Source organism: Rattus norvegicus, chromosome 6, assembly GCF_021556685.1.
Source record: "Rattus norvegicus strain SHRSP/BbbUtx chromosome 6, alternate assembly SHRSP_T2T, whole genome shotgun sequence".
Lineage (NCBI taxonomy): Eukaryota > Metazoa > Chordata > Mammalia > Rodentia > Muridae > Rattus > Rattus norvegicus.
Window position 1 is genome coordinate 31,772,501 of NC_141539.1, and position 27,923 is coordinate 31,800,423.

The 27,923-nt window shown below is 46.1% G+C and overlaps 1 protein-coding gene and 1 long non-coding RNA gene across 7 annotated transcripts in view; one reads left to right on the forward strand and one right to left on the reverse strand.

The window, feature by feature from the left end:
* Mapre3 (microtubule-associated protein, RP/EB family, member 3) overlaps nucleotides 1-27,923 on the reverse strand; it is a 44,684-nt gene that overhangs the window by 10,585 nt on the left and 6,176 nt on the right. The window contains 2 exon segments of one of the 5 annotated variants that reach the window (NM_001007656.2): nucleotides 318-350; nucleotides 465-549. The gene's annotated coding sequence lies outside the window, so the exon portion shown is untranslated. 5 annotated transcript variants of the gene reach the window in all.
* Nucleotides 644-2,813, forward strand: LOC108351190 (uncharacterized). Of its 2 annotated transcripts, none has more exons than XR_015622238.1 (3): nucleotides 644-911; nucleotides 1,177-1,247; nucleotides 2,607-2,811. It is a non-coding gene; the product is annotated as an uncharacterized LOC108351190 (long non-coding RNA). The 2 variants fall into 2 exon arrangements; XR_015622237.1 differs by having other exon boundaries at nucleotides 696-911; nucleotides 2,546-2,813.

Sequence of the window (27,923 nt, forward strand, 5' to 3'; positions counted from 1 at the left end):
ATGGTCAGTTTTCAGAGATTCTAACAGTGGTTTAGAAGACACCTCGAAGTTGTCCTGTTTCTGTCTTGTTGCTTGGGGATAACTGTCTGGACCTCTGACATGATCCATTCCCAACTCCTGCTTCCCCATATCTGCCTCTTGTTGCTGTTTTTGATACAGTCTCACTATGTAATCCCAGATGGCCTGGAACTCACTATGTATATTAGGCTGGCTTTGAATTCAGAGATTCACCTGCCTCTCTGCCTCCCACGTACTGGGATGAAAGGTGTGCACCATCAGGCCCAGCTCTATATATTTGCTTTCAGATGGCATCCTACCTTGAAGGAAAACTCGAACAGAGGCCGTGAGACCTGAGAAGAAAGAGTTCTGTGGGTCTTGCCAAAATATCTCCACTCCAGACATGGGGCTATGCCCATTGTCCCTGGGCTACCCCTTCCTGCTCAGGCCCAGGGGGCTGAAATCACCTGTTTCGAAACAATGCAAAACTGCTACCCTGGCCCCGTTTGGCTCATACACCCATGCTATTCTGGGGATGCATAGAGGTAGTGTGTGTCGGTAGGGATGGAGGGCTCTGAGGGGCACAGAGACAGAGGGTTCTGCCAGCGGGTCACAAAGCCCTGGCCTGCCTAGCCAATCACCTTCTTCTCATGGCTGAGGGGGGACATGACTCATAGAGAGGCTCAGTGTGGAAAAGTTGGATTAGTGAGAGCAGATGTGGGAAGGGAGTGAGTGGTTCACAGGTCTGCCCAGGGGGTGCACATGCACTACTAGCCTGGCAGATCAGCACGTGGTCTGGATGGTGGCAAAGGCATACAGGGACCAGCGCTTCTTCAGGTGTCTGTCCTCACAACACTTCTAAATCTCGGAGCTCTTCCCCCAGACTGTGAGCCCTGCTGAGGTCTCAGCACCGGGTAATGAATGGGTCTGTCTTGCCAAACAGGATTTGAATTCTTACAGAGGTTTCCCAGGGATGGCCACTGTCCAGGGAAAGGTGTCTTTGGGGGAGTCACAGTGAGGCTGGCTGCTCTACATGGTTAAGGGAGAGCTAGGCACTGCTGAAGGTAACTCTTTTAGTACAGTGCATCTGGGAGGGCAGGGAGCGAGCAAACCATTCCTTCCTCAAGGCTTTTCTCTGGATATTTTTCCCCTGCTCTGAGACAGGGTTTCTCTGTGTAGACCAGGATGGCCTGGAATTCAGAGATCCTCCTGCCACGGCCTCTGCAGTACTGGGAATAAAGGAGTTAAAGGTATGCATCGGCACATAGGCCACTTGTTTATCTTGTGAGACAGTCTTTTATACTTTATGTGGACGAGTGTTTTGCTCACATGTAAGCCTGTGAGACAGTCTTTTATACTTTATGTGGACGAGTGTTTTGTTCACATGTAAGCCTGAATACCATGTGTATACCTGGTAGTGGAGGAGACCAGAAGAGGGCGCCAGATTCCCTGTAACGAGTTACAGGCTGCTGCGAGCTGTCATGTCAGCTCTGGGAACTGAACTGAGGTCCTCTGCAAGAACAGCAAATGCTCATAACCACTGAGCCATCTTCCCACACCCACTAACACTTTCTAAGCCAATGAAACTCCATGGAGCCATCATCAAACCAATGCTCCTGAAGGGTGTGGTGCAGTGAGAAATGGGTCTTCCTGCCTGGACTGCCTGGGAAAGAGGTCTCACCTCCGTTTTCATGACTGAAGAACCAAACTGCATGCTATTGAGCGTGGGGCTAGTTGCCAAGGAAGTGCGGCTGGCTATAGGTAGAGTGGAATGCCGGTTTGGTATCTGGCTACACAGCCTTGGGATTCTAGTGAATGGAGCTGTAGGAGATGCTGGGACATGCTGGGAAGAGAACACTCCTCTTTCCAGAGTCCTATTGGGTCTGGCATAGCCTTTGTGGCTCTCTGTGCTCCCAAAGCTTGTCCATGTCTCTGGGGACACATATAAACCATGTTCTTTTAAAACTATATTTGGGCTGACAACATGGCTCGGTGGTAAAGGTGCTTGCAGCAAATCCCTATGACCTGAGTTCAGTCCCTGGGACCTACATAGTAGAAGGAGAAAACCAATTCTTCCAAATTATCTTCTGATATATATATATATATATATATAAATTTAAATATATAGATGCGCCATGACATCGTGTGTGTGTGGCGCAAGTGTACACACACACACACACACACACACACACACACACACACACACACACACGAAGGAAAGCATGCACAAGTTAACAAACAAACAAAAACCCAGAACATTTCTTCTTATATGAGACCTACTGTGGTCAGCAAGGAAAATTTTAAGTTCTTGGCCTTCTCTGATGCTGGGTTTCTTCTGGCCCTAGGCTCAGCCCTTTCTGTTTTCTTCCTTCCTGCCCTCCATTCAGTGACTTTTAGAATTCTCCCAGCTTTGTCCTCTTACCCCTCTGACAGGGTACAGACTACTCATCTACCCCCACCCCACCTTCCCACCAGACAGCCTGCCATAAAGCTGCCAGTCTAGAACAAACTTAAGATTCAGTTTTGCTTGGTTCTGTTCTCTGCCCAGCCGCTAGTCATCATTCCGAATCCATGAACCCAGCACTCTGCCCTCTCTGCCCACCTTAAAGGACTAATCTCAAATGGAGACAGATGGCACAAGAGGGATGTGTACACTAGAGAGATCTCAGAAGGCCTGCCTACCTTCCCAAGGTATCTCTCCGGGCCTATCACAGTCCTGAAATGCCTGCTGGGAGCACCACTCACTTTTCCCCCAAAGGTCTTCATCACCAAGTCAGTTCTGAATATGAAGAAATAAAGACTCTGGATTCAAGAGATTTGGCCATGATCATGATTAGCCCCTGGTAAAGTTAGGGCTGAGCCCAGGACCCCAGGTTAGCTCCTCCCAATGCCATTGCACTGACAGGAAGAAAGGACTGATGCTTACATAGCCGAAGTGCAGAATGTGGCTCTGAGTAAGAGGAGGAAGGAATTCCAGGAGTTTCTTCTTCCTCCTCTTCTCTCTCACTCCCTCTGGTCTACTTTTTCAGTCAGTTTTACTTTCAACCAGCAAGCGTTTGCTGACAACTGACTCACAGTAGGCCCCCTTGCAGCCCCGACATTATTTTAAGGTGTGGTCATATCTTTAAGGAGCCTTTGTTTTGGTTAAAGACATGAAGCCATTCATAAAAGAACCAGATACCTCATCACCAGCGCAGTACATTCCTACATTGCAGTAGGAAGGATGGGTGGGGGCTTGGGAGGGAGGCAATTCTCAGGGACAGTGGTCTGTGGGTTGGGCCTATAAGAATGACAGGTGTCAGAGAGTAGTGAAATAGGGGACTTGGGGCATGGGGAGCCTGTTTACTGTCACTTTTATTTGACTGAGCATGAGACCTGTGACTAAGTCCTGGAGGAATGTTAGGGTGTGCCAACAAAGGAGAGAAGGCTTGGCCAGGTGAAAGAGTCTCGGGAGCCAAGGGAGGAGCTGCTGGTCAGGAGAGGGCGGCCATCCAGTTAATGATATGACCAGACCTTAATGGAGCCGTAATTAGACTGCATAAGAAGGAGTGGAGGAATGCAGAGTCATTCTGTGGGACTGTGGGGATGCAGGCTAGACATGCCTGTGGGGGTGTGGGGGTGCAGGCTAGACCTGGAAGTGACTAGGGAGTCCTGGCCAGCCGTAGTTTGTCATCAAGGCATTTGTGTCTGCAGCAGACGAGGGAATGGTAGCCTGTGGGGCAGTAGGACCAGACTCCCTCAGTTAAAATTTCAAGTGCAATACAGATTAAACGTAGACTTGTACTCCTTGGTTCGATATTCTCCATGTTCCTTAAGAACTCACCATCTACCTACTCTAAGTTCTATATCGGGAGTTGGGGGCATATCTCCTGAAGCTTTAAACACTGGATCAAGAAGAAAAGGAAGGATCACAAGTTCAAGGCCTGCTTGGGCAACTTAGAGAGCCTCACTCTCAAAATAAGGAAAACACAGGAAGGAAGGAAGGAAGGAAGGAAGGAAGGAAGGAAGGAAGGACAGAGGGAGGAAAGACAGGGCTGAGAATATGGCTCAGCTGTAAGGCCAAGCTGACTTGTACCCCAGAAGAATGAGGTGTATGAAATGCTATTAAAAATCTGCCTGCAGTTGAATACTTAGACAAAAAAGATTTTTAAATAACATTTATTTTTAATTTTTGTGTCTGCATGTGCCATGAGTATGCTGCCTGTGTGCAGGGAGGTGCCCGGGGAGGTCAGAAGAGGGAACCAGGCTCCTTGGAGGCAGCTGTAGGTGGACCTGACTGGATGCTGGGCCCTCCTCAACAACAACAGGCACTCCCAACCACCGACCCATGTCCCCAGCCCAGAAAACAATAATGTTTTGAGTATTAATTCAGTGTTTAGTTTAGCTGTTGGCTCATTTGATTTAATTTTAAGAAAAATTAATGTAAGAAGACAAAGAATACATGAAAGTGATTGCCAGGACCACGGAAGAGAATCCACCATATTCTTCAGGTGACGTTCCACAGGCATAACTGAAGCATGTGCTGTACACACATGGGACTGCATGCCAGCTACAGTCAAGACACGTGGCCTTCAGGAGCCACGAGAGCCAGGCAGGGCACTGGCAGAAACCCAGGCAAAGGTGGGGAGCAGACAAGTGAGAGAAGTGACCAGAGGAGACACTCAGCTGATTAAGCTGCTTTTTCTGTTAAAAGGCTTCAGAGGAAAGGCTGAGTTTGGATTGAGGGTTAGAGGAGGGGAAATGAGTGGTGGAGAGGCTAGATGCCAAGAGTCTACCCTGAATGCATGTGTAGACCAAACAGAGGACTAAAATGGGGCTAACTGGATGCCATGGTCAAGGGGACATTCTCCACAGAATTTTTGTTCTTGTGATTCTTTTTTTGTGTGACTACAATATATTGTTCTGTAACAATACAAAAGTACCAGTAACAATACTATATTAAAACAGCAGGACTCCCCCAATCATTACAAGTGGATCACAGCATATAGAAGTTTAACTCAGCGTACAACTTTCTGTAATACTTTGTATGAATACGGAAGGAATCCCAGTGTTGCATAAGTCAGCACTTCTCCAGCTTTTGCAAGCTTTTCATTTTAAAGTGATTTGAGACTCGAAATTCAAAAGTAGAGTTCTCATGTCCCCTCATCTAGACCCCCACTTCCTCCTGCAGCAGGCTAGATGGCAATTACTAAAAACAGGAAATTGACATTTGTTGGGTTATCTTAGTTTTGTTCCCTGTTGCTATGATAAAATACCTTGGCAAAAGCAACGTAAAGAAAACTATTTGGCTCACAGTTGCAGGCTATAGCCCAAAACTGCAAGGACGTCAAGGCCCTAGGAATGGGTAATAGCTTCTTACACCCACAGTCGAGAGCAGAGACAGAATGGATGCAAACATGTTTGCACTCAGCCTGACTTCCTTCATTCATACAGTTTAAGGTCCTAGGGATTGGTGCCGCCCATTGTGGGTTGGTCTTGCCACCTGTAGGTCTTCATAATCCCCCAGACATGGCCAGAGGCCAGCTCCATCTAGATAATCCCTCACTGAGACACTTTTCCTAGGTAATTCTAGACTGTGTCAAGTTGACAATTAAAAGCAACCATCACATACATCCTTAAACTACAAGCTGGGATGCAGTCCCACTTGTGATCACAATACTTCGGAGACAGAGGGAGGAGGATTAGGAGCTCAGTACATAGTGAGTTTATGGTCTATCTGAGCTACATAAGACCTTTCTCAACCAACCAACCAACCAACCAACCAACCAACCAACCAACCAACCAACCAACCAGAAAATCTTTAAAATTAAAACAAACAAACAAATAAAAACTAGGGGGACAGCTTTTCTTTTGTTTGCTTTTTGGTTCTAATGAGGATACAACTATTTAGGGTCCCAGGGCTCTGAGCAAATTTACAGTCTCACCTATTGGCATTCTTTGCTGGGAGCATCAGGGTTCTTCAAACACTTGTTCAAAGTACATGAGGCCCTTCTCTATCATGCTTTTGGCTGTTTTAGTTCCCCCTTAGTTCTGGTTTAAGGGATATTGTTCAAATTTGTATAAAAATTAAGAGGCAGGTCATTCTGAACCTCATCAGATTCAGCCCTAAGGACTTAAAGGGGTAACTGGATAGATGTCACTTCGTCCTCTGCTCGAAGGTGTCTCTCAAAACATTTTATTCATGCCAGGGAAGTGGTGGTGCACATCTTTAGTTCCAGCATTCAGCAGGCAGAGGCAGATGGATCTCTGAGTTTGAGGCCCACTTGGTTACAGAGTGAGTTCCAGGATGGCTGGGGATACACAAAGAAATCCAGTCTTGAAAAACAAAACAAAACAGAGGAAAAAAAATTCCAAAAACAATTTTGTTAATGTTCAAGACCCTTGAATTAAACACTATAAATTATTTTTGGTAAAATCAGACCTTGAGTATTGTTTTTAAATGTGTTGATTTACTAAAATAGATACTTTCCTTGTTTTCTTTTTTGTCGATTGATAAAGAACTCATTTCCATGTTATTACCCACATTTGCTTTTCTGTGAATTGTTTCTGGTTGCAATGTTTGAGAGATGTTGATGTCTAGTGACCATTTGGGAATCTGTATGGTCATGTCTAACATCTGGAAATTCTGATGATGGATTCTCATGAGTCATGCCTTCTGAGACAACTCTGTACTGACCTTGGACATATTCTCGATAGCAAAGCTCTCATTATTCTGAGTTTAATTTGACACACATGACACTAGAGGTGTCCTTACTGAAGGTTTTGAAAATCCACAGAAGGCAATTAAACAAGCAGAATATTCCTGCTATATTGAAAAAAGGAGGGGGGACAGTTGGTAGCAACACAATTTACCAGGTACAACACAATTACTAGGGGACCAAGCAAAAGATGAGGAGACTCCCCTCTTAAATTTGTGTCTAGGAATAAAAGATTGCATAGGGAAGGCTAGGTCCAGAAAGAGAAAGTGACGTAGGATTTCCTAAGTCATTGCTGTGAGTCAGAGAACAAACTTCAGTTGAAAACTACAGATGACGGGCAGCCTCGCAGCATGGGGCACATGCCAAGGAGCATTCTGGTACCTTTAGCTATGCATGCAGGCGGTGTGCTGTATGGAAGGGGACACCATGAGAAGGAGTTCACGAACTCTCCTGTTCTGCCTCTCAGTGCTCCAATGCTCTGGCGAGGGTGGCCTCTCTAGGGTGGAAGTTCGTACTATGAAAACATAAGTGCCTTTCAGCCAGCACTGTGGAACACAAGGAACAGACAACCATGGAAGAGGGAGTGTAAATGTCTAATTTAGGATACAAACCCAACTTTATATAGATAACCTGTGGACAGACTCTATAAAAGTCAAGGCTTAGGTAATGTGGTATCTACACAGAACTTGACTTTGCTCAGTTCAGGTCAGTAATGGCTACAGGTCAGAGGCTGACAGAGTTTTGATAGGTAAGTGCTCACTATGTATTTTGAACAGTGGTGATGTGATGCTGGAGTAATTTGCTCTTTTATTTCCCAGGACATTGTAGCATGTCACAACAGCTTAATATGATTCAAACAGCCTTGGAATCTGCTGACACTGCCTTCTTAGCCTTCTGTCTGTTCCTCCACCTGCCACCCCCACTCCCCTTCTTCTTGCTTTGAACACACAAAACATCAGTTCTCCCACTAAGATACACCCAGCCCCTGTCACATACAATGATAGAAACCTGTCAGGCTGCTTTCCTGAGGTGGTGTGATAGGATGTAGGGGCAGCTATTTCAGAAGTGGCCAGATCCAAGTATAGACAAATCTACACAGGTCAGGATGGCCTTGGATGAGGGCTAAGATGAGGTGCAGACAAGACTTGAGTCGATGTGTTAGCACATAATGTGGAATCCCAGGACTCAGGAGGCAGAGACAAAACTGCTGTAATCTGAGGCTAGCCTGGTCTACAGGCCAACTAGGACTATGTAGAAAGACCCCGGTGCAAAAGGGAAACAAAGAGCTCTCCGCATAGGCATAGGTAAGGGAGGCGTGAAACTGTACCACGGGTCTGCAGTCACACTGCCAGGTGCCAAGGGACCAGAGGAGGACTGCCAGGGCCTTCAGGGTTCTGAGAGGCCAGTGGGCAGTTCAGAGTGTGGTCAGGGCTAAAGTCATAGGACTTAATGACAAAATTAAAAAAAATCTATTGCTGAGGGTTTGAGGAAATGGTTCTTAAATGCAATTGATAAGAGAAAGACTACACGATTGCCTTTAAAAGTTTTACATGCATTTATTTTGTTCATGCGTGTGTATGGTTGCATGAGTCATGGTTCGCGTGTGAAGTTCAAAGGACCACTGTAAGGAGTCTGGACCCACCCATGTGTGTGGTGTGTCTCGTGGATGGAGTTTAGGCCCTGAAGCTTGGCAGAAGTGCCTTTATGGCTGTGGCTCATAGGCACACTCTTGCCTTTTCTGGAGGGCAATCTGGTTAAAAAAAAAAACCCAAAAGTCTTTACATTTTAAGTAGACCTTTTGATCTTAATTCCATGTCTAGGCATTCTATAGTAAATCAGTAATTATGACTATGTCCAAACTTTAGGCATTTATTTTATTTACTTATTTCAAACATGATCTCATAGAGCTCCCTCCAGCCTTCACTGTGTGGCTGAGATGGACTTGGAAGTCCGCTGAGTTTGCATATACGCCCCACCACACCCTGCTTTAGGGCTAAGCACATTTATAATCATGAAAAAAATAGCAACAGAAAAGCTCAATGCTAAACTGTTAAACGCATCTCGGTACATCTAAACTCTACTACTGAAGAGGATTCTTCTAGATGTGTATACTGAGCCCTCGGCATCGGGATCTGCTGGCTCAGCACCCATCTTTCTTTCTGGCCTGTTTCCACAAAGAGGCCAGGGATGGGACCCTTGCTTCCCCAGGCTCCCTTAGAGCTGAGTCTGGAGGTAGCACAGCAGCATATGGTGCTGGATGGTCCTGGATGGTCCTTAAGTTCTTTTTACCAACCTCAACTTCCTTCTTCCAGATTCCCAGCATATGAGCAAAATACTCCCTTCCCCTCAACACACACCTGCTCATGGCCTCTAACTGAGCTTGCTATTCCTTGCATCAAAACTGCTGGGGGCTAGAGAGATGGCTCAGTGTTTAAGAGGCCAGCTGCTTGATCAGGTGACTGGAGCTTGGTCTCCCCACCCATATCTGGCAGCTCACAACTGTCTAAGTCTAGGAAATCCAGCATCATCTTCTGGCCTCCTTGAGTACCCCACATTTACACACAGAGACTGTATATTTAATACATGGCAATGTGAGTAACATATAAAAGCTAAAATCCCCACAAAACAACCCTGGTGGGCTGACAAGACTTGGTAGGTTAAGGTACTTGCCTCCAGGCCCTATAAGCTAAGTTTGACCTTCAGGACCTCCAGGGAGGAGAGAATAGACTTCTGCAAGTTGTTCTCTGACCTCCCCACAGTCATGCTGTGGCATGTGTATGCTGCCCAATAAGTATTAAAATGTTTTTAAAGTCTCAGGAAGACAGGTGAAGTACTCACTTTGACGCATTAAAGGGATGGTGTTATTTGGGATATGTTCTACAATTCAAGTGTTCTGTCTATGGTGACATTATAGGGGAGTTTTACTTTATTCTTTAGATTTTTTTTGGATTGGTCAGGCTGTAGTGGCACACATCTTTAACCCCAGAACTTGGGAAGCAGAGTCAGATGGATCTCTGAGTTAGAGGCCAGCCTGGTCTACAGAGTGAGTTCCAGGATAGCCAGAGCTACACAGAGAAATCTTATCTCAAAAAAAAAAACCAAAAATTAATTTTCCGATTATATTACATATATAATATAATCAGAAAATTATTATATATATGTATCTGGGTGCCGTGAGTAGGTTGAGCCAGCCTTTAGTGCCCTCACACCCCAGGGGCTCAGGTCTCTTCCTGTTTCTTGTTCCTCAGTTGCAAGGCTTATTGCCTGTTGCTCCCTCCTGTATCTCTGCTTCTTACTCAAAGGGGTCAAAGGACACGATCTTAAAGTACCTCACATATTATATTATAAAGTGGAATGAAGCAACGTTACTTTGTGTAATGTGTCTCTAACTATTCCTCCAGAAAGTTCTTGATTTCTTTAAAAATCTGTTTTATGTGCATTGGTGTTTTGCCTGCACATGTATGTGTGAGGGTACAATATCCCTGGGAACTGGAGTTACAGACAGCTGTGAGCTGCCACGTGGGTGCTCGGGTTTGAAATGGGTCCTCTGGAAGAACAGCCAGTGCTCTTAACCTCTTAACCTCTGGGGACCCCAGTCTCCCCGACCTCTGTCCTCAATTTCTGACACAGTAAGAAAGATGTTCTAGGTCAATGGAGTCTCCCAGTCCCAGTCTTGAGATGATGTTTCTCTAACCATTCCTGGACTTTTGAGAGGCGGCTGGAATCCAGTGTGAAGGTGTAAACTTCACACCCATGTTTATGAGGACTGTGGCAAAGCCAGGAAAGAGGCCCTGTGACTGTGACTCAGAGCGAGAGATCGAGAGAGAGCGAGAGAGAGCAAGAGAGAGCGAGAGAGAGAGAGAGAGAGAGAGAGAGAGAGAGAGAGAGAGAGAGAGAGAGCTCTACTTCTAGTTTAATGGTTGCGTTGGACACACCCTGTGTTTACTGGGTGCGAGTAGCTGCTACCTTTTGGCAACAGCACAGAGCAGCTTTGACTGAGATCATCTGGCTGGCCAAGGGACAGGCTTCTGTAATTGGCTCTTACAGCCAGGGCCTGTTAAGTCCCCACACTAAGACGTATTTACTTGCTATACACAGGGTTGCCTGTCAGAAGAAACAGTGCTATGTGCTCTAGATATGACTGATTCAGTTCCCTATAGTCACCAAGCAGCACTGACTTAACTCACCAATGAGAAATGACCTATAGACCCGGAGAACTGTAGTGTAGCACAACATGGAGTCTGGTTGTTGTGACAGGTTTGAACAGAACTGGAGGTTATTACAAAATCTAGAAGATTTTGTAGAACAAGAGTAAAGCTGCATCAGAGAAATTCTGACATGGTCCATGGACAGCACTCTCAGCTGAAATTGATATTCTGTCCACCATGATGGTGGAGGGCATGGACTAGCCACAGTGTGAAGGACACATCGTTTCTTAGCATCTCCCAGCACTATGTGCTCTCAGTTCATGCTCACAAAGCAAGCCCGGTCACTTTTCTGATTTTCAAGGCACCACCATATAGGGAAAAGTGTATCCCTGCTATATTGGATCGAATGTCCAGTATCATGTGCCAGGGTAAATAACTGTCAGTGCCCTCAGTGACCTTCAGAACTGATCCTGAAGTTGTAGACAGAGACCTGAGGGCTAGGGCCCTGAGTTTTGTCGGTTTCCTTGGAACACAGTACTAAATAATATGTTTTTAATTCTTTTTTCCGGAGCTGGGGACTGAACCCAGGGCCTTGCGCTTCCTAGGCAAGTGCTCTACCACTGAGCTAAATCCCCAACCCCCTAAATAGTATGTTTTTAATACATTTGTGTGTGTGTGTGTGTGTGTGTGTGTGTGCGCGCGCGCGCACGCACACACAGGAGCATGCATGCACATGTACATTATAGCAGGCTTGTGGCAGTCAGAAGACAAATTTGAAGAAATTGGCTCTCTCCTTCTATGGTGTGGATCCTGGACTGAATCAGAGAGTCAGGCTTGGTTGCTATGCTGGTTGGTCTATGTCAACTTGACACAAACTAGAGTCATCTGAAAGGAGAGAATCTCAATTGAGAAAATGTCTCCATGAGATCTGGCTGTGGGGCATTTTCATAACTAGTGATGGATGGAGAAGAGTCCAGCCCATTGTGGGTGTTTCTATCCCTGGGCTGGTGGTCCTGGGTTCTATAAGAAAGCAGGCTGAGCAAGCCATGATGAGAAAGCCAGTAAGCAGGACCCCTCCTGGGTGCCTGCATCAGCTCCTGCATCAGGTTCTTGCCCTGCATGACTTCCTGACTTCTTTCAATGATGAACAGTGATTGATATGATAAGCCAAATAAACCCTTTCCTTTCCAACTTGCTTTTTGGTCATGGTGTTTCCTCACAGCAATAGAAACCGTCACTGAGACAGTTACAAATTCCTTTACCCACTGAGTCGTCTTGCTGGTCCCCAAAATTCAAGACGTCCAGCACATTCCATTTCCCTCCAACAGGAAGATAAAAGCTAGGCTGAAATGTTGGACAGCTCCCGTCGTCTGGAGCCAACTCCTGGGATATTTTGGGGGCGTTTTGTTTTTTTTTTTTCCCCCGGAGCTGAGGACCGAACCCAGGGCCTTGTGCTTGCTAGGCAAGCGCTCTACCACTGAGCTAAATCCCCAACCCCTTGGGGGCATTTCTTAAGTCAATGCTATAAAAGAACTCCAGTTTCTCTGCAGAAGAGGATGGATCGCTATATTATGTGACCTTGACTTCCCAGTCAGCCAGTGGTCACAACCAAGCTGGGCCTATCTCTAGTAGAAGGATCAAGAATCAGAACTATTTCCTGAACCCAGAAGCATCAGTGTTGGTAAGGCTGAGAATGGCACAGAAGATTCCTAAGCTGGCTTCAACCTGGAAGAGTCACAAGTCACATCCATCCACCAAAATCCCAGTTAGCACCTGCAGTGACTGCACAGGAAGGTCTCCTAGTCAGATTAAGTGTAGGGTGTTTTTAGGATGTTGAACCTGTCTCCCTCTCCCTCACACCCCACTCCTAACTCTTTTTTTTTTTTTTGGTTCTTTTTTTCGGAGCTGGGGACCGAACCCAGGGCCTTGCGATCCCACTCCTAACTCTTACAATACATCAGCAAGCTACACTCAGCCAGGCAAGCCCCACACTTCCTTTTGGTCAGACTGACACTTTCCCACTAGACAAAGAACTCTTGTTCCTGGGAACAATTTCTACCTTGAAGAGGGACCTAGGCTGTGACTAGAGAAACTGCTATCATCTAGGGGGAAGCTCAGCTAATCTGACTGCACACAGCCCATAGTGATGCATGCAGATGGCTTAAAAGGGGCCAAGAAAGGAGTCCAGGGAATCGATTTCCTACACTGCCCTTCATCAGGTCTTCCATTGCTATGTGCTTATTATCTCCAGAGAACAGCAAAGGGGGGCTGTGCAGTCCTCGGGGCTGCTTTGAGGTCAGCCCCACTAGAGAAAATGGAACAACGTGAAAAGGCTGTGAAGGTACAATGTGTGCAGGAGATAAAGCAGAAGCCTATACTGGGGCTTTATTGGGGAGAAATGACATGGTATGCAGACTCAGCCCCCACAGCAAAGTGGAGGGCGTCCAGTCCTTTTCCCACTCCTGGCCCACATAGTGTTCTAACGAGGCTGTCGATGAGTAATATTCAATTTCCATTCAGTTCCTGTTTATGGGACTTATGCAACGTTTTCAAGATAATGGAAGAATAGATTAACACCTAACTATGAGCTCAAGGACAGGAGCAGGGTCTTTTCATTTCAACATACAGCCAAGTAGACTTGTAATGTTTAATAAGTGACCTGCCTTCCCCCTCACATATCATCCCAAATCTTATAAAAAGTCAGTATTTAAAAAAATTACACAAGAACATTTCTTAATGAGACCAAGTGTTATGACTACTCTTTTAACTACTTTTAAAATCATCACTTTTTAGGGTACTCCTGAGGTTGTTTAGTGGGTAAGGCTGTCTGCCACTAAACTTGAAGACCTGGGTTTGATCCCAGAACCTAGGTGGAGGTAACCAACTCCCCTGAGTTGTCCTCTGATCTTCGCATGCACCATGGCACAGTGACCTCACCCTAAAATAAATACAAACAATGCGCTTAAGAACTATGTGTCTGTATGTGTGCCTGTGAATCGAGTACCCTTGGAGCCCAGAGGTAGGGATTTCCCCAAACCTTGAGTTACAGGCAATTGTGAGCTGCCTGATGGGGATGCTGAGAGTCAAAATTGTGTCCTCTGCAAGAGCAGCATGGACTTTAGCTCTAAGGTTACTTAAGGACGTAGTACTGGGGGTTGAATCCATGGCCCTGAGTGCTGTAGGGGAGTACTCTAGCATAAGCCACACCCTCAGTTTTACCTCATGTGTGTTAGATAGTTTACAACAGCTTTTTGATGTAAACAAAATGAGCATCCCATTTCTTCTTTCCTAGTTATAGCCCTCATCATAGCTTCTACTTTCTCCACATCATAGGAAAGTTTTAGACACACCCAATTTCTACTAGAAAGTTGGCACAAAGTATGTGTCTGATTTTGGTAGTGACAGGCAGGAACTCCTGTGTATGGTTGAGGGGGTCAAAGTGCAGAGCCTGGCTTGGCAGCTTCCAAATGTTACCTGGGCAGTGGCTACCTGTTTAGAACAGTCTGCATTTAGAGTCTGAGCAGCTGACCTGTGACTGTGAAATGCCCACAAGGTGGCAGGACCTTCCAGAGAGCCACTGAGATAATTTCATGATGCAGGATTCTGGACAGACATAGAAAGGGGGATACTACAGACACTATTGAAAATGAGCCCATCTCTTTACGTACTGCAAAGAAGCAGCATGCTTTATCCTATCTTGAAAGAGTAGCAGTTTCTCTACAGACATGGGCTGTGAAACTGAGGATCCATGCCTGCAAATGTGAGTGGTGGCAACCCACAGACCACCTTCAAGTCCTCTCCTTTTCCCACCACTGCCAAACTTTCTTTTTTTTTTGGTGAGGGGCAATTGTGGTCCACATACTACTTCCTTCTTGCTAGTGTCCTACAAGAGTTAAAGCCACCACTGACCATAGCTGCTCATCATGCCAACCCTGACCCCTCCCCAGGATGATCATCTGAGGCTCCCAGAATGAGTTTTAGATTCTCCCTCCTTCCTTTCTTCTCTCTTCGAAAGACACCCATATTGGTTTCAGACTTACACCCCTCTTTGCCTCAGCCTTCTTACCTCTGGGAATCACTGGCATTCAACACCAGGTCCATTTCTTAGATCATGAAAACTCAGTAAACATGTATTCTACATCCACTAAGTGTCAGGGACAGTGCTGAACACTGGTGACAGGCAGATGCACAGACAGGACTCTGTCATTACAAAGCTTATGACTGAGCAGTAGAAAGTGGCAAGCACAAAGATGACACACTGTGTGAGGACTCTAAAGGCAACAGACTCTTCCCTGGTGAGTGCACACACAATTACTCTTATTACTCTGCTATTAGGTGTGAAAAGTTACATAAACACAAATAACACAGATGTATAAACTTTCATGAATAGGTACATGCTTTCTTCAAACTTTTATGTAAGTTAAACTATATATGCACACATTTTTATCAATATTTAGAGAAAAAAGAATCAGAATATATTCTGTGACTTTTCCCTTCTAAAAACACCATGGCCATGTTTTACAGAGAAGCACCACACTCTCTGCTGATTGCATGGTATTCTGTCATTTCTGAGAGTAATTTCAGCCTGAAAATCTTGGGGCAAAACGGTGATGTGTGACGGTGCCTTGAAGGAATTGCTGGGTTCATTCAGCAGTGAGCCACCCATTCATGTGTGATAAGATACTAGCGCTCAGGGGACTGAGTGGGAAAGGAGATTGCTGGGGCGGGGGTGTGCACTTGGGAGAGATGTGTAAATTCATGTTGGCAAGATAAAGATAGTTCTTAAATTTTGGGGTACATCAGAATCATTTAAGGATGTGCTCTACCCCTCTAGCACCAAAATTCTGATTCAGGCCACTTCTCTAGGCTGTCTCTTTTCCAGTGACAGTGTGCATTTTCTATCCTTCAGGAGACAAGCATGGGGCCCCAGAGCCCCCATGGCAGCAGAGGACATCCTGACATCCTGCAGTTGTGGTCTGTATAAGCTCTTCTGCAGGCATCTAGTGCCTTTTCCTATAGCCAGCTCTTTGCTTTGGAGTTTTAGATCATCTTTCACCTGAAAAGTTTAAAGTCTTCTTGGCACTGCTGGATGGTCAGGCAGTGGAACAGTGAGCTCATTTTCTGCTTTCAGAAGGATATGTAGAGGCAGGAGGAGCTGACTCTCTCAGCAGGGCATGCCCACAACCCTGACACAGAGAGCACCCACTAGCCCACCTGTCTGCTGCTCTGTCGCCATTATGGCCTCCCCTTGAGTGATGCAGGTGAAGGCGGCTTTGGTTAAGAAGGTGGGCAGGCGCCGGAGAGATGGCTCAGTGGTTAAGACATTGTTTGCTCTTCCAGAGGTCCTGAGTTCAATTCCCAGCAACTACATGGTGGCTCACAACCATCTGTAATAGGATCTGATGCCCTCTCCTGCTATGCAGGCATACATCCAGACAGAGTACTCAAGAAGGTGGGCAGGCACAACCTTCTGTATAGTGCCCAGCTCAGCACAGTAGCCCATTTCTTCTTGGAGAGGCTTCCCAAGGCTCTGAAGACTAGAGGATGTTTCCTGATGCCCAATAAACCAGTCTTCATAGCCTTTTCTTCTTAGGGGGTAAAGAAAAACTCAAGAACAACATCTGTGGTGGTTTGAATAAAAATGGCCTCCACTAGCCTATAGGGAGTGGCACGGGTAGGGGGTGTGTGGCCTTGTTGGAAGTGTCTCACTGTGGGAAGGGTTTGAGGTTTGAGAAGCTCAAGCCAGGCCCAGCATCTCACACTCTTCCTGCTGCCTGTAGATTCAGATCCAGAACTCTCAGCTCCATGTCTGCCTCCACTGTTATGATGATGGATTACATCTCTGAACTGTAAACCAGTCCAATTAAATGTTTTCCTTTGTAAGAGTTGCTATGGTCATGGTATCTCTTCACAGCAATAGAATCCTAAGGCATCATCCCACCATGAAAGGTAAGCCAGTGACTTCTCAAGACTTGACTTCTGTATCAATCTGGAACACATAAAAGCTAGAATGGTAGTCTATTTATGGAAGAGTTTCACAGCAATTCGTGATAAAGTCAGGACTTCCCTGCAGATAATGCTGAGTCAGTGCATAGCTCTCTCCTAGGTCAAAGGGGCACAAAAGAATGGAATCCTTTTCTGCTAAGGACTGGCAGGATCCCTTTTGGCTTTGGATGAGCCAAGTCTGACCTCAAGACAGAAACCTTTTCTTCTTGCTGCTCCCGACCAGCAAGAAGCTGTCACTGCTTAACACTACAATTTCCCCTCCTCTCCAGAAGCTTCATTATTTTCTCTTGGGTTCCAGAACGTTGTGATGGGTTAAATGCAGTGTGAAGACCAAAAATTGTTAAAAAGTGCTGCCTTCTTATACAGATATTTAAACAAAAAATCCCAAACCCCAAGCCCCAAAAAATCCCATCGATGGGGGCGGGTACAAGCCCTGCTTAACTGGTTGGTTTCTTCTGCTGACAGTTCTAAAGCAGATAAATGTAGCAGCATCCTTTCTTGATGATCAGATATGCAGATTTTAAAAATTAGGAGGATAGCTATTATCTCAGCCTGTCACAGAATGCCGAGATGTAGGAAATGACCTTGAATTTAAAGGCCATCAAGGAGGGTCTTGACCACCAAGTCAGGGGCTGACCCATGAGCAATGCTGGTGCCCTGTTACCATAGCACAGCCCAGTGGGTTGGGAGGCACATCTTGGGGGCTGGGAATCCTGATTGGCAGGGTGCTTGTCTTGCTTGATCAGCGCTGCATACACAGCACAGTAGTGTGGGCTGGGATGCCAGCATTAGGGAGGTGAAGGCAGGAGGAGCTTCCTCAGTTACACAGGAAGTTCTAGGGCAGACTGTTGGGGTGGGGAAGTGTCAGGTGACAGTGTTGTCTGTAAAGTTGGCTGCAAGATAGGTTCTTTTGGTATCTTTTAACCTTAAACCAGTGGTTTTCAACCTGTGGGTTACAGGGAGTAGCATATCAGATATTTGTATTATGATCCATAACAGCAGCAAAATTACAGTTATGAAGTAACAATGAAAGTAATGTTATAGTTGGGGTCACCACAGCACGAGGAACTGAATTAAAGGGTCACTGCATCAGGAAGATTGACATCACTGCCTTACACTTTGTCTTCTAAATTACAACAAGTATTCAAAAGGCTCTTCTTAAAGGCGAAATCTACCAACTAGCCTCTCAAACCTTCATGTAACGACAGAGGAGCTGAAGTAAAAGTAAGCCTAGATGGGCCAGTCATGGGGGTGCACACCTTTAGTTCCAGCACTCAGAAGGTGAGACAGGCAGGTGGATCTCTATGAGTTCCAAGCTAGTCAGGGTTACACAGTGAGACCTTTTGTAGACAGGGTAGGGACACAGCAGAGAGCCTGTGAACTGCCCAGAGAACTGGCCAGAACCCCACACTGTCCCCAGAATGGTTGCCTGCTGTCACCCTTGTCTAGGGCCTCATGTCACCTTTGTCTAGGGCCTCATCCTAAAATTGAGTTTGGGAGCCTAGGAACCCCAACATTCCCATCCTAATGAATTATTCACTCATCCATTTATGAGTTATCAAATCTCTTTTGAAATTCTCAACTTTATATTCAACCATGAGAAACTTTTAAAACTGGCAGGAGTGTTTTCTAGCAGATACATTTAATGTCAAGAATTAATTCTCTTTCTTGGTCCCAATCTACTGCTTTGAAGTCAGTGTCCCTTTCATCTGTAAATGTGAAAATAAACATTAATAATGGATGCCTTTCGTTCCCTCCAAGCAGGAAGTATTATTTACTTCTGAGGAAGAAAGCATTCTTTTTCAGAGCTGGAGAGACAGGCAGGAACAGAATGGGGACTCTGCTTCTGAAGATCTTGATGTGAGTGTGTGTGTGTGTGTGTGTGTGTGTGTGTGTGTGTGTGTGTGTGTGTATGTGTGTGATTTATTTTTATTTTATGTGCATTGGTGTTTTGCCTGTATGTATGTCTGTGAGGGTGTTAGATTATGTAGTTACAGACAGTTGTGAGCTGCCATGTAGGTGTTGAACATTGACCCTGGGTCCTCTGGAGGGACCATTGGTGCTTTTAACTACTGAACCATCTCTTCAGCCCCTTGATATGTTTTCAAATGGCCTGAAACCTTCAATAGCAATAGCACATGGTCGTGTGGCCCTGGACTGATTCACCTCTAGGTGGAAGTGCTTAGCATGGCGCTCCTCAGCCCTTCACTCCTCCCTTCTGACCAACACCCGGGTGGCTTGTTTGCCGAGAATCTCAGCACCTGCCACAGAGCCTGCAAGTCAGTATGAAAACCTGCCCATCACCTCCCACCCCTCTCACCCTCAGACTATGTCCACTTCTTGTGACATCTCTCTGCTGGCCAGTATCTTCTACACCAGCTTTGTAACTGCATAAACATCCTCCTTGGCCCAAGCCACAGGTTCCTCTCTGATCCACCATCACCTCAACACTTGAAGGCAGCGTAGTATCTACGTGGGTTACATTCCCATGCCTTCTATCCTTATTATCTTACTTTTTGGGTGTGTGTGCAAGATGTTGTGTGTGTCATGGCATGCATGGGGGTCAGATAACATTTTGGGGAATTGGTTCTCTGTTGCTACCTTATAGAACTTGGGAGTTAGACTCATGTCATCTGGATGGAGTGCCTTTGGACACTTTTAATCACTGCTCATCTGGACCTGCTTGCATTTTTCTGCTTACAGAGAGTAATGTGGTCCACACAACCCCAGTATTTTCCCAATTCTGCCTTTCTCAGGCTTTAAGGAATAGCTTCTGCCAGGAATGCCCTGAGATGTAGTGACCAGACCCACCTCTCCTCCCACACCCTTCAGGGTTATAGACTGTGCTAAGTCCCCCAAAGTATCCATACCCTCGTGCCAGGAAACTTTGACTCTATTCCTCTGAACGGCAAAGAGGACTTTATAGTGTAATGAAATTGAGTACCTGGGGGTGGAAAGACTTTTCTGGATTATCTAGGTGAATCCAGTGGGTTCAAGGAAAGCTGGGTGGTCAGGGAGGGTGACAGATCAGAGTGACTCATATCCATGAGTTAAGGAGGGCAAGGAAACACATTTTCACCTATCACCTACAGAAGAAATTCTCTGCTAGCATGTGAACTTTGACCCACTGAGTGTCCTACAACTACAATACGTAATTTTCACAAGCTGGCTGGCTAAAACAAGATATTATTTCCTTACTATCCTGGAGACCAAAAGTTCCAGATCCAAGTGTTGACCCTCCCAACTCTTCCCTCTGAAGACTCTGGGGGATATGCTCCTGACTTCTCTTCTAGCTTCTGGGGGCTTTAGCCATCCCTTGGCTTATAGCACCCACTCCAATCTCTGCCTCTGTGGTCTGCAGTCTCCTTCTCTTTCTTAAAATTTCTCTATTTCTCCTTTTATCGGGATGCACATACAGACAGGTGTGTGTGTGTGTGTGTGTGTGTGTGTGTGTGTGTGCGCGCGCGCGCGCGTCTGTCCATCCATCTGTCTGTCAGTCTGCCTGCGTGCCTGGAGACAGAGCCCAGGGTCATGTACAACGTGGGTAAGTGCTCTATCAGCGGGCTACTGAGCTACATCTCATCCCCAGCAGGGAGGTCTGAGTGCACTTAGGGCCCACCAAGGTAACCCAGCTTCAAGATCTTTACTGTTTTGCTGTTTGTTTTTGAGACAATGTCTTTCTATGTTACCCTGGCTATCTTGGAACTTACTAGGTAGACTAGGATGGCCTTGAACTTACAGAGATCTATCTGCCTCTGTGGACAAAGAATCTCTTCTGTGCTGTGTAGAAGGGTCACCTGTCATTAAGAAGCTTAGGCAGGAAAATAGGAGGGAGGGGGAGAAGATTCTGAGATAGAGTCAGGCTGAGGGTCTCATGAACATGAGAAAAGTAACCGACCACCTTAGTATAGATAGGAACTTAGAATAGAATAAACAGGAGTATTAAGTTACGAGCTAGGGGGAACAAGTCAAAGCTTATGGCCTAGGCAATTACTCATAGAAGACTGAGTGCCAGAGTCATTATTTTGGGGAACAAAGTGGCAGGGCAGAAAAGCTCATAGGTACAAATGATGCCCAACGTGGTAGGCATGTTATCCAAACAGGCAGAAATCCAAGTTTACAACAAAATACTCAAGTATCAGACAAATCCCTGGGAGGAAAAGCCCGAGGTTACACCTCTGCCTCTCAAGTGCTGGGTTTAAATGTGTGTATCACCAGCTCTTTAATTTAACTACATGTTTTGGCATAAAAGTAATGTTCTTTGTTTTGTCATCTGAAGCAGTGTCTCAGGTTCTGGGGTTTAGGATGTTCTGGGCGGCACCATTCAGCCCACTAACCCATCGATAGACACTTTGTCCTTTCGTTTTCCAGAGCCCTAAGATGATACATATGCTGTTCACTTGTAAGGGCTGCGATTGAAAATCATCACACAAATGACATCACCTGTTACTGGGACCAAAGCCAAGCAATCTCTGTTGTATGGCTCTGAAGCGCTCACTCCGGTTATGGCAGTTGTCTCACTGGCTGTGGCTGGCACTTGTCTGGTGTGGTGCTCTCAAGAGCCTACTTCTGCCATGCTACCTCTTACAGGAATAGCTTCACCTGCTCAGACTGACTTTCTCAGGAGTCTCTCTGGACAAGTGTGTGCACGTGGAGAAATGAGGCACAGAAAAGAATCTTATGGAAATTCTGTGGGCAAGAGTATCATGTAGTACCTCAGTGGCTTGGAGCATGGCCAGGCGGGACCTAGCGGACTCTTGACCTAGCCTTCTACAGAAGGGGAGAAAATGATTTGAGCAGCATGTGTCTCAACAGCCTTCCTCAAAGTAGAAGCACACGTAAGCAAGCGTAAGCAGCACCTGGCACTAAGCAAGTGGTACCCAGGCTGAAAGAGATGGACTTTAGGACCCTGGATGCCCCTGCTCTTTCTCTGTATCAGGACACCAGTAGCTGAAGCAGAGCAAGACTTTGATAGCTTGGTGGTTAGTGCTTCAGCAAGCCTGGTGGAAATACCTCTCAGAGTGTTATATGTCAGCTTGACACAGGCAGAAGCCATCATCTGAGAGGAGAGGCCTCTGCTTCTACCACGCTGGGCTGTAGGGCATTTTCTTAATTAGTGACTGATGGGGGAGGGCCCAGCCCACTGTGGTCTGGGCTGTTGGTCCTGAGTTCTGTAAGAAAGCAGGGAGAGCAAGCCGTAGGGAGCAGGTCAGTATATGGTACTCCTCCATGGCCTCTGCATCATCAGCTCCTACCCTGATTGAACTCCTGCCCTCACTGCTTTGATAATAAACTGTTATATGAACTGTGAGTGAAATAAGCCCTTTCCTCCCCAAGTTGCTTGGTCATGGTGTTTCATCCCAGCCACAGTGACCTGACCAGGACAGGGTAAGTTCAGAACAAAGTTCCTGATATTTTATTTCGGTTGGTTGGAAATAATGCACTTGGGGACAAACCAAGCCTGCGCCGTGGGAGCAACAGCAGTGGTTCCCATAGGACTCCCACCCTGGAACTGGAACAGGACTGCTGGAAACCCTGGGGCAGATGATTCTAACTTAGTCAGGGAACCTGCAAGAAAATGCTTCCCATGTTCACCAAGGTTAGCAGTGCGGATGCAAGAAGTCTTCTTTAGGAGACTTGCGGAGTGTCACCCAGAGGACCTCACAGCTGTGATGTGTGAGCGTGAGCACACGTGCACACATGCCCCTGGACGGTGACTACTAGGGCTGCTTGAAGAGACCATGAAGTGTTAACGCTCACCCAAACTATGCCTTAGGATGACTTCTGAGTAGTATAATTAAAGATGGTTTTATTTTATTTCCAAGTTTTTGACACATGATCTATGTAGCCCAGCCTCAGCTTAAGTGTTGGGGTTACAGGTGTGTGTCACCATGCCCAGCCTAACTCATTTTACTTCTCTTACTTACCCTTTTTAACTCTCGATTTTTCTATAAATTAAAATTAGTTTAGTAAGATCTCAATTTGTTTGTTTTAATTTATTTATTTTTATTTTATGTGTTTGAGTGTTTGCTTTCCTGTGTGTGTGTGTGTGTGTGTGTGTGTGTGTGTGTGTGTGTGTGTACTGCACACGTTTGGTGGCATAGTTCCCTGGGAACTGGAGTTGCATGTGATTGTGAGCCACCACACGGGCCTGTGTGCACTGCAGGTGCTCTCAGCCTCTGTGATCTCTCCAGCCCCTCACGGTGTCAGTTTGTTTGTTTGTTTTGGGGGGCTGAAACCCTGAAACCACAAGCCAACACACATCTTTCCTGTTGACATGGTGGTTCCAACAGGTAACATGTCACTATGTCAGAAGGCTACCACAGGAGCCCTATGCTAGAGTGCATCAGAGGTGGAAGCCACACAGTGCTCTACTGTGGAGTGGCATGCACGGAACACCCTCATGTTATGGAGAGGAACTGAGATCAAAGAGACTTGATCTTCTCAAAGACCCAGAACTCTAACTCCAGGCTCAAGGGTCCACTGCACTGCAGCCTATTAGCTGTCATCTTTCCCTTGATTTTACCCAAGCGTGAGCCAAGCACTAATGGTTCTCTCCCAGACAGGGTAGGAAAGGGGGTGAAGATGGGCATGAGGCTGTTTACAAAGAACCCATTTGATTCTCCTAAAACAATGCACCTCGCTCTACCCCACCTGGCTTGAGGCCTGCTCAGGGCTGTTTGCTCCTTCCTGTGGGGACTGGCTGGGAGCCAGGCTCCTGCTTGGGCCCTGGCTTTCAGGAAAGGACATCAACACAGCGTGCAGACAAGGGTTAGATTCCGTGTAGGGCCCAGGCGTAGGGCCCAGGAGTTGGTGTGGCCCTGCTTTTCCAGCTCCTAGCACATGCTCCAACCTGACCTCCCTCAGGCTTTCACCCTGTGTGCTGAGGGTCATCAGCCCTGTGACTGCTTTGCAGCATTAGCTGGGCAAACATCCTCTTCCATTGTCCAGCATGGCAGGACTGTGAGTCCAGCAAGTGAAAGGGCACAAGGGAGGGTGTCAGCCAGGATCAGGGTCGAAGTAGATGATCTAGGAGGACATCAGGACAGAGGGCTCCTTGGAGGGTGGAAAACAGGTGAGAAAAAAGGATAGCCACACACAGGTGTCAAGTTTACACACTGCACCAAGTACCCAGTTCAGGGCAGGAGCGAGGGTGGAAACTCACAAAACTGCACTGAGATCCAGTCAGGGGTACACTTGTCTTGAGGACACAGAGATGGTCCTCCTCCACTGACAAAGGGCCAAATAGGAACAGCTTGGAAGGGCATGGGGGCAGAGGATGAGAAACAACCTGACCCACACCTGCTCATCTAGGATATAGCTCTGGAACCTGAGGGAGATCAGTGTCAAAGCAATAAGCTGTACCATGAAGCTCTTCTCTTGAGGTTTTAGCTATTAAAGATGAGGCTGGTCATGTATGCCCATTTAAAACAATCTGAGGACTCCACAAAGGTAAACAAATATAAAGGAAGCTATGGCTTGAACTTACAACTCCAGTGAAGAAGCCTCTATTCTCTAATGTCCTTGAGGCTCACCCCGCCTCCCCATCCCGTCTTCTGTTCTCACTAGGCCTAAATTACTCTGCCTCCTTATTCTTATGGGCAACCAGCTCTGCTTAAACCTGCATCCTTCCTTTCTTTCACCTCTGCTCTAATAGCCATTCTAAATTCTGCCTCCTCAGAAACTCTGCCTTGAGAATGTCACACCACCCCAACCCCGGTGCCCCTCCCCTGGTGTGTCTCTGGGCCAGCACGGAGTCCTGGCCCATTATGAATTCATAAGCCCAAATGGGCCTTTGCCCCTGAACAATAAAACTTTTATTCATCTCCAATGTCCAGGCTAAACCCACACTGTGGTTAATTCAAGCCTTCAAGACCTTCATCTCCCACCAACATCCCCTTCATTCCTCCTCAGCAAACAGCCTCGGCTGTCAGAAGAGGTGAAGGCCATTACTTACCAGATGCCAGCCATCTTCCCTGAACTTTACCTATTGGACAGAAAAACTATTTTCTCTTTCCCCAGTCTTAGAAGTGGAAGAGCCCCTGCCCATGAGGGTCCTTCCCTGTATCTCAAAGACAGTTCTTTTCTGTCCCCTTTTCCCTTTCACTGAACAGTTGTCTCCAAACACAATTGTTCCATGGCACATAATCACAGGAGATTGGCTCCAGGATCTTCCAGTGGATGCTAAAGTCCTCTCGTGCTCAGTTCTATAAAGCAGCCAATTCCCCGCAGGCAGCCTGGGCATAGCACCCCCTATACTCTAAGTCAGGGTCAGGGTCAGGGTCAAGCGGGTGGTGCAGGAGGAAACAAGAGGATTAGCTGTAATACCTAAGGCAATGACTGTCCACTGTAATACCTAACGACAGGACAGCACATGTCACCAGATTCAGCACAGTACTCTGAGTATATGGCAAATTCAAGTTTTGCTTTTGGGTTGGTTAAATTCATAGATATGAGGGGCCATTGAATATGTGAAGTCCTCTTCAAAAAATCACTGAAAGTTAGCTGGATCACCATTAATGCATAATAATCATACATCTTGCATACATACATATATAATGCATACAAGTCAGAGGAAAACACTTGGGAGGCACTTATCTCTGCTTACAAGGCCTCATGAAGGTAACATGCACGTTCATAAGAATAACTTAGAAACCTGGAAACTATGCCTTCTGGGGATACAGGTCTTACTGAGTTGTCTCACAACGCCCTAGAGTGCTATTTCAGGGCAGCACAACACATCTCCATCCTTAGCAGTGGTCCTGTCTCTTAAGGTGCTAATAGTATACCTCAAGTGTAAGCTTTTGGCTGTGGCCTCTACTAATCTAAAATCACAACACATCAGAGACAAAATCAGAGTTCTTGGCAGATGGCAATAATTGTCAAAGAAGGGGATGAGGGCTAGCAGCCAAGAGTCTGGTGCTGCAGGGACGTCTGGCTACAAGATACATTTTACACCCTGGAGATAAGCCTTCAGCACAACACTGCTCATACTGGAAGGAATATTGGGTTTCATCTAGTGGTCCAAGATCTGCCTCTTCCACATGGCAACACACACATTAGTCCTAACTATGATCTTGCTGACTTCAATACCAGCTAAGATTTCACTGCTTACTCACCAGGAAACACCACTACAAGGTGACTAGGGCATTATGTTATAATTATATCATATTACAAGGTGACCAGGACAACAATGCCCGCACAATAAGGTGGCTGCTTATTCAACAATTACTTGGTAGTGGAGCTTTCTAGCCAGACAGAGCCAAAGACTTGTTCTAATAATTCCAAGCAGCAGGGCTTGGCATCTGCCCGGTCTGGGATAAGTGTTAGGGGAGTCAGAACCACTTGGAAGAAGAGAAACATCCTGCTTAGCAAACATTTATTGCAGCACAAGCCAAGCTGTAGACAGGCCATATGTTCTTCAACTCCACGCCCTGGATCTCCAGGAGAAGGTTAGAAGTCTCTCTTCTCTAGGATTTAAAGTTGAACAGACTCCACTACTAGCAAAAGCCTAACGTAGACAATCATGTCCATCCTGGAAAAACAATGGCTCTCTGAGCTAATGGCCAAACGAAATGGGACCATGGACAGAGAAAGGAAGGAGGCCATGCAGGTCTGAGCAGAGACAGTTTGGGCAGGAATACATACACCCTATACAAGGTAAAGCCTAAAGGTAGGCCCCAGAACACTGGGGATCTGGCCACTCAGAGAATCTGGAAAGGCATGGGAGGGAGGCAGGCCACTGAAAGCAGAACCCTGATTAATGCCAGCTGACAAATGTCTACAGCAAAAGTTAGGAGGAAATATGGCTATTTTAAGACCCGCTTTAAAACATATTTTTATTATGTGTGTGTTTTTATTTGTATGCCTTGTCTGCATGTATGTATATGTACCACATACGTATAAGTGTCCAAGGAAGGCAGATGAAGGAACTGGGTGTTCAGGACTGGAGTTTTAGAGGGTGGTGAGAACTCTCACCTTTGCTGAGAACTGAGCCTGGGTCTTCTGCAAGAGCAGCCAGGACTTATAGCTTCTGAGCCATTGTTTCCTGTCCAATTCCCATGTTCTTAACAATAATTATTTCACATTTTCTTTCTTCAAGTGAGATTGTTTCATCTATAGATGGACTCAAAGATGTTCATCTGTGTTTTTAAGACACATCCAGGGGTTGGGGATTTAGCTCAGTGGTAGAGCGCTTGCCTAGGAAGCGCAAGGCCCTGGGTTCGGTCCCCAGCTCCGAAAAAAAAGAACCAAAAAAAAAAAAAAAAAGACACATCCAACATGCATAAGGCACATGCTGTGCTCTCTCAAAAGATAAATGAAGTGGCCACCTAAAGAAACAGCTCACAGAACTGCATAAAATCCTGGTGAGAGCAAAACCAAACAGCCATTAAAATGCTGCATAGCAGACCAGGGATGTAGCTCAGTGGGCAGAGCACTTGCCTCACAGGTACAAACCCGAGCAACTCAAACCCAGGTGTGGGGCGTGGCTGTGAGCTCAGTGCTGTGGGGGCTGAGGGAGCTGGAGCTTAAGCTTATCCTCCAGTGTGCAGCAAGTTTGAACTCAGCCTGGGACATAGAAGACCATGCCTCGAAATAAACAAACAAAACTTAAATAAATACCTTGAAGCAGGGACGGGGGATGGGTATTACAAGATGGCTCAATGAGTAAAGGTGCTTTCAGCCAAGTTTGAGGACCTGGATTCAATCTGCAAACCCCATGTGGTTGAAGGAAAGAACAGAGAGCCATCTTATGTGAGCTGCCCTCATGGTATGTGGATAGTCCTCAATAAATAAATACTGCAAAACATTTTTTTTTTTGGAGCTGGGGACCAAACCCAGGGCCTTGTGCTTGCTAGGCAAGCGCTCTACCACTGAGCTAAATCCCCAACCCCTGCAAAACATTTTAAAGTCTAAATGTCTTGTGATTTTTTTTTAGTGATTTCTCTATTACATGGAATCAATATGTCACTGGTTTAAAATGTTAAGAAACACTGAAAGACATTAAGAAAAACCAGCAGTACATAATCGGTGATAATCATTTATAATTGGTGGGTACTTTCCTGATAATTTT